Raw genomic sequence first — 7,442 nt, 5'->3', positions numbered from 1 at the left:
CTCTTGAGCCTAGGAGTTCCAGGCTGCAGTGAGCTATGATGGCACCACTACACTGCACCGCTGCAACCAGGCTAAGTGACAGATCGAGACCCCATCTCAAAAACAAGAAAAAATAAAGGACCATTCTTTTCCCTGTCAATTTTCTTGGCACCCTTATCAAAAATCAGTTGGTTGAAAAGTGAGGGTTTATTTGTAGACCATACCAGGTAATTTTTTATTGGACCAGACATTAAAGTTTTTAATTCTTCAGGTGCTAGGTATTTTTGATTTCCTATAGATATTCTTCAGTTCTGTTTTGGGGCTGCAGTTAAGTTACTTGGAACAGTTTGATCCTTAAGGTTTTGCTTTTAAGTTACCGGGTGAGAGCAGAGCCATGTTTTGCTTAGGCTAATTATTACCTAGGATTAATTATTCCCCACAACTGAGGCAAGACTCTCCCAAGTGCCCTATCCAAAACCCCATGGATAACAAGGCTTTCCAGTCTGACTGGTGGGGACAGAAGCTATTCTATTTTTTGTGACCATCAAAGTTAGACTCCTTTCATCCTTCTGGGTGGTTCCTCCCCAGGCCTGGGGTGGGTTCCTCACAGGTAGAGGCTGAGTAGCGCTCTGCTGAAGCTCTCTCTCTCTCTCTGCATTGTCACTGGAGCTCTCTCTGCGTCTCCTCTCCAGTATTCTGTCCTGGGAGCTCCTGCTGCCTCCGTTCAGGAATTCTGCTGGGCTTCCTCCTCTGCTCCCCTTCCCTGTGCTGCAGCCTGCAAACCTCCCCAGCAGTCAGCTGGAGCGGGGCTCACCTCATTTGTGTCCTGTCTCTCTGGGATCACGGTCCTTTGTTGCCTGCTGTCTAGCGTTTTGAAACGATTGCTTCATACATTTGGCCCAGTATTTTTTGCCAGGCAGGAGGCAAAATGTGACCCCTGTTACTCCTTCTTGGCTGCTTTCCGAATTTTTTGAGCAAATAGAGAGAGATGTGTTTGTCTTCGTTCAGGCTGTCGTAACAGAACGCCATACACTTGATGGCTTAAATAACAGATCCTTATTTCTCATAATTCTGGGGGCTGGAATTCTGAGCCCAGGGTGCCGACACGGTCAGGTTCTTGCTGAGGGCGCTCTTCCTGGTTATGGCCTCAGAGGGCCTTTCCGTGGTAAAGGCATTCAGGGAGGGAGGGAGAGAAGTAGTGGGGAAGGAGGAGGAGGAGGTGGGTGGAGGAAGAGAGAGCAAGAGAGCACTGTGTCTCTTCCTCTTTTTATTTAGTTTTTTAAGATGGAATCACACTCTGTCACCAGGCTGGAGTGCAGTGGCATGATCTCAGTTCACTGCCACCTCTGCCTCTTGGATTCAAGCGATTCTTCTGCCTCAACCTCCAGAGTGGCTGGGATTACAAGTGTGCGCCACCACACCTGGCTAATTTTTGTATTTTTAGTGGAGACGGGGTTTCACCATATTGGCCAGGCTGGTCATGAACACCTGACCTCAAGTGATCCGCCTGCCTCAGCCTCCCAGAGTGCTGGGATTACAAGCGTGAGCTATCACGCTCAGCCTCTTCCTCTTTATAAGGGTATTAATTCCATCATGAAAACTCCATCCTCAGCATCTAATCTCCCTAATTACCTCCCAAAGGCCCTGCCTCCAAATACTATCATGCTGGGGATTACAAACATTTAGTCCATAGCAGCTTTCTCCAGAGTTTTCCAGCCCCACTCAGTCCTGAGGGTTCATACTTTGCAGATTTGTTTTCCCTCATTCATGGAGAATACAGGTCCAACCACCATTATTTCATTTTATAGACCAGGAGACTGAGGCAGTGACTGGGGCCGCCTGTTCTGCCCAGGTGGGAGTGATGAAAGTGAATGAGATCGAGGCCTGCAAAATTCTCCGTTTAGCCTGCTCAATGCCCAGGGGAAAGACCTGGACCTCAGGTCAGTCTGGGCTTTACACTTGCCTCCACCCTGTCCTTGCACACGTTCCACACGGCTGAGCCTTGTTTTCCCCAACTGCAAAGCGCATCGCCATTTATAGAGAACTTTATTTGGAGGATTGTTACTATCCTCATTCCGTCATCACCCAGTTTCTCAAAAGAGGAGTCCTGGGATCTGGCACATCAGATTCTTGGTGGGGGTGGAGCGCTGTTGCTTATTTAAAACGTATATTCCTGGGCCCAACTTGGGCTCTTAGAGTTAAAATAGAGGAGTGGAGGTAATCTGCCCTCAAGTGACCTTTGGGAACCACTGATCCAAACCCTAGTCAATTATTTCCTTCTTAAGAGGCATAGTACTTGCTAGATGTGCTCTGGTGTTAAGCTGCACTATCCCTTTTAACCCTAACCTCACAAGACTTATGTAGCTTTTTTTTTTTTTTTTTTTTTTGAGACCGAGTCTCACTCTGTCACCAGGCTGGAGGGCAGTGGTGTGATCTCAGCTCATTGCAACCTCCGCCTCCTGGGTTCAAGCAATTCTCCTGCCTCAGCCTCGTAACACGGACCACAGGTACCACCGCACCCGCCTAATTTTTGTATTTAAGTAGAGATGGGGTTTCACCATGTTGGCCAGATTGGTCTCGATCTCTTGACCTCGTGATCCACCTGCCTTGGCCTCCCAAAGTGCTGGGATTACAGGCATGAACACTGCCGCCGGCCACATGATTTTTAAAAAATAAGATACATCACAATAGTCTTTTTGACCATTTTACAAAACCCTTCAAGATGACCAGAGAACTCTGATGAGTGCTAGATATTCCCAAGTCTGGAAGGGACCTTAAAGGTCATGGAATCCAACCCCTACCTGAGGTTTGGTCTGTGTACCAGCCCTGCCAAGTAATCACCCAGCCTCTCTGCCTGCGCACTTCTGAAGACAGGGGCCTTGCTACCCCTCCTGGCTGCTGGGACTTTAGAATCCCTCTACTACTGAATCAACTCTGTCGTGCTTTAATTAGTCCTGGATTCAGAAAACACACCTGTTTCCTCTGCCCTAAAGAAGCCCTTCCTCTGAAAACAGTTGAGCATCTCCCCGGAGGCCTCTCAAGCTGCAGAGCTGAGCCCCAAGCTCTTTGGCTGCTCATCCTGGGATCCAGGTTTTCAAGCTCCTGAGCAAGCCTCCATGCACAGCTGCATGTGGCTGCCTTCATTCACCTATTGCTTGGTTTCCTCTTGCTCCTTGGGGGCCACTGCTTTCCCGAAGGGGAAGGACTAATGCAGCCTGGAGCCTGGTGGCCAGAGACCACTCTCATTCTGCTGGCTTGTTCCTTGCAGCATAGGAACATGTGCCGTGCCACGGGCTTCCTGATATTAAAATGCCTTCTTTGGGAGATTCGTCTCTGCTCACCTCCTCAACTCCAAATCAGATCGCTGGTGCCTGCCTGTCTCCTTTACCTGTCTGCACCAAGAGGTGGCGCTGAGGAGTCCTTGCCTTCTTGGGACTCTCCCCTCCCTAGGCTTCCATAGCTGCGCCGTCCTGTTTCCTCTTTCTTTGGCCATTTCTTCTCAGTTGCCTTTTCCTCTGCCTTTTTTTTTTTTAAGACAGGGTGTCACTCTGTCACCCAGGCTGGAATGCAGTGGCGCGATCACGGCTCACTGCAGCCTCGGGTCATCCTCCCACCTCAGCTTTCTGAGTAGCTGGGACAACAGGCACCCACTACCACCCCCAGCTAATTTTTTTTTTTTTTTTTGTAGAAATGAAGTTTCACCATGTCGCCCAAGCTGGTCTCGTATTCCTGGCTCAAATGAGCCCCCCACCTCGGCCTCCCGAAGTGCTGGGATTGCAGGCGTGAACCACCATGCCCTGCCTGCTCCCCTTTCAATATTGCCATTCCCCAGGGCTCCACCCTCTGCCATCTGCTCACAGCATTCTATGCCAGTGGTTCCTAACTTGGAGAGGATATTTTCTCCCCTTTGAGAATGTGATGATGACTGTAGATCCTCTCTATAGAATGGGGATAAAAACAACCAAACGTACAATATTTTACATACAATTCCACGTTCTTAACACAAAGTCTATTTTTCCTGGCTGATTTTAGTCTTGCCCCTAACTTCTTCCCAGTCTCTCCCAGATCATAGCTCTCTTGACCCTCAGATGAACAGATCAGTAGTCAATGCCAACTCCCCGCTGTTCTACCACCGAGCTCCCTAGCAGCAGCATCTGTGGTGTTATGGAGCTTCATCACTGAGCAGAGGGCCTTGCTGGGAACAGAAGCTTGGCCACGTGTTGAGGGAATGGTCACCTCTAGCTGCCATCCCTCCTTCATCCTCTGACTCACCTCGGGCCTCACCTGGCTCCTCAATGGTCCCCTCCAGGTCAGCTTCCGCCTGGTAGCAGAGGCACCCTTCTGAAACACAGATCCCTGTCTCCCCAGCTCAGATTCCCTGGGGGCTCCCTGTGACTTCCAAGATAAATGGCGTCTCTAAAATGGGTCCCTGATGACTGCTCTTGCTTCACTGCTCAGCCCTCTCCAACACCCCTCGGCTCCAGCCACCTGGAACTCCCAAGGGTGCAGAGATGCTGCCCCTGCTTTCCACACTCCTGGCCTGAAATGCCTGCCCCTCTCTTCTTGGCTTTGCTATTCTACATTCATCCTTCAAAACTCACTCAGGAATCACTATCCCTTGGGAAGCATTTCCTGCCTCATGGCTCTCAGTTATCCATTTTAACATTCCTCCACTGTGGATCCACGGTTTCCAAAGTACGCCCCCAACACAGCACTGGTCACACTGAATTGTATGTGGGAAGTCACTTGCCTGTTCCCTGCCAGAGGGCAGAGAGCCTGTCTTATTTGCTTTGCCTAACAGAGCCCACAGTAGGTACCTAATAATTATTTGCTTCATGAAGGAAAGGATAAATATATCAGTAAGTGTTCTTCAGAGAAACAGAACCAAAAGAGAGTATCTGTGTATGCATACCTAGATCTATAACGTATCTATAGTCTATATCTAAATATGCACACAGGAGAGAGATGGCGAGAGAGAGATTTATTTTAAGGAGTTGACCCAAGCGGTTGTCGGGGCTAGCAAGTCTGAAATCTGCAGGGCAGGTCAACAGGATGGAAATTCCAGCAAGAATTGATGCTGAAGTCCTGAATTCAAAGGCAGTCAGGAGGCAGAATTCCTTTTTCTTCAGGGAACCTGCCTTTTCTCTTAAGATCTTCAACTGACTAGATGACTTCCACATTTTGGAGAGTAATCTGCTTTACTCAAAGTCCACTGGCTTAAATGTTAAGCTCATGTGAAAAATACTTTCACCGCAGCATCTAGACTGGTGTTTGACCAAACAACTGGGCACTGTATCCTAGCCACCTCAACATGTAAGATTAACTATCACAATGAGTAACCTCTCTGAGCCTCAGCTTCCCCATTTGTAAAATGAAAAGCTAGGAGAATATTCAAAGATTCCACTAAGGAATCATTATAATAACATCTGGATTACACTTTATAATTTAACACACTTTCACTACATCGAATCATTTCATTCCTATAACAATTCTATCAAGCAAGTTTGTTATTGTCTTTTTAAATTGATTTTATTTATTTATTTATTTTTATTTTGAGACTGAGTCTTGCTCTGTCGCCCAGGCTGGAGTGCAGTGGTGCAATCTCAGCTCACTGCAAACTCCGCTTCCCAGGCTCAAGCGATTCTCCTGCCTCAGCCTCCCTAGTAGCTGGGATGACAGGTGCCTGCCACCACGCCTAGCTAATTTTTGTATTTTTAGTAGAGACGGGGTTTCACCATGCTGGCCAGGCTCGTTTCAAACTCCTAACCTCAAGTGATCCACCCTCAAGTGCTGGAATTACAGGTGTGAGCCACCATGTCCAGCCTACTTATTTTTTAAGAGGTAGGGTCTCTCTGTTGCCCAGGGTGGAGTGCAGTGGCACCTTCTTAGCTCACTGCAGCCTCAAACTCCCAGGCTCAAGCAATTCTCTCGCCTCAGCCTTCTGAGTAACTGAGACTACAGGAGCGTGCCACCATACCTGGCTAATTTTTATGTGTGTGTGGAAACAGTGTCTCACTAGGTTGGCCAGACTGGCCTCAAACCCCTGGCCTCAAGTGATCCTCTTGCCTTGGCCTCCCAAAGTGCTGGGATTATAGGTGTGAGCCACCATGCCTGGCCTGTCTTCTTTTTTATAGATGAGGAAACCAAGACCCAGACAGGGGAAGGGATTTGTTGGTAAGTGGCAGAATTTTCCAATTCCAGTCTCAGGCTGATCCTTCTGGGCCTGAACAACCATCTTTGAGGGCTGAGGCCGAGGGGGAGTTGCTGGAAGCAGGAAGCTGAAGCAGGGGAAGAGGGTACCTCTACTACAGAAACTCAAAGGAAAACCACAACACTAGGATCTCCAAGTGGGCCCGGTCAGGCCAACCTAGGAATTCCAGGATGTAATTTCTCTTCTCCAATTGAGAGAATACAAGTATGGCCAGGGCTCGCACCTAGTGTATTAAAGACTCCTAACTTGGGGTTTACGACAACTCATTAAAAATATGGCAAAAGATACATTTTAAAGGTGGTCAGAAAAGCTGTGCCATTGTTCTTAACTCATCGGGAGTCATGTGGCACTTACTGTTGCCAGAATATTCTCTGACAAATTTACTCCAAAGCTACGTCTTCATGGCACTCCCAAACCAAAGCTGCAAGACTTTCAGTGGAGAGATTAGAAACAGAGCAAGGCCTTCTAGGAAGATATTCTATTTGTTATGACTTGGCATTACCTCTCTCTATTACAGGACCCCAGAGGAGCTAAAACAGTGTTAACAGAGTAGGCAGTAGGGAGAATCTCAAACCAGAAAAAAATCTGCACATCAACTGCAAAACCTGTCAAGAAGCCAAATGTCCCAAGCACTCCATGGCTGGAAAAGCCAATGGCTGGCTCTTTAATCGCCCCGGGCTTTCCCACTTTCCTATATTTTCCTTCTGCCTGGAGGATTTGTGGGAGAATTCATTTCCTTGTTTTTTTTCAGGATCTAGAGGCCACTGCATTCTCTGGCTCTTGGCTTCTTTGGTGTGTCACTTGAACATCTTGCTTCCATCATCATATCTCTTACTATTATTATTATTTTTTTGGAGACAGGGTCTTACTCTGTCACCCAGGCTGGGGTGCTATGGTGTGATCATTGCTCACTGCAGCCTTGAACTCCTGGGCTCAAGTGATCCTCCTGTCTCAGCCTCCTGACTACCTAGCACTACAGGTGCACACTATCATGCTTGGTTAATTCAAAAAAAATTTTTTTTTGTAGAAACAGGGCCTCACTATGTTGCCCAGGCTGGTCTCAAATTCCTAACCTTAAGTGATCCTCCGTTAGATATGAGCACATCTCCTATTTTTTTTTTTTTTGAGACAGGGTCTCGCTCTATCGCCACGCTGGAGTGCAGCGGTGTGATCCCAGCTCACTGCAACTTCTGTTTTCTGGTTTCAAGCAATTTTCCTGCCTCAGCCTCCCGAGTAGCTGGGACTACAGACA

This window comes from Cebus imitator, unplaced genomic scaffold, assembly GCF_001604975.1.
Source record: "Cebus imitator isolate Cc_AM_T3 unplaced genomic scaffold, Cebus_imitator-1.0 Scaffold322, whole genome shotgun sequence".
NCBI classification, from domain to species: Eukaryota; Metazoa; Chordata; class Mammalia; order Primates; family Cebidae; genus Cebus; species Cebus imitator.
The sequence above is the reverse complement of the archived record's forward strand: the minus strand, read 5'-3'. Positions refer to the sequence as shown.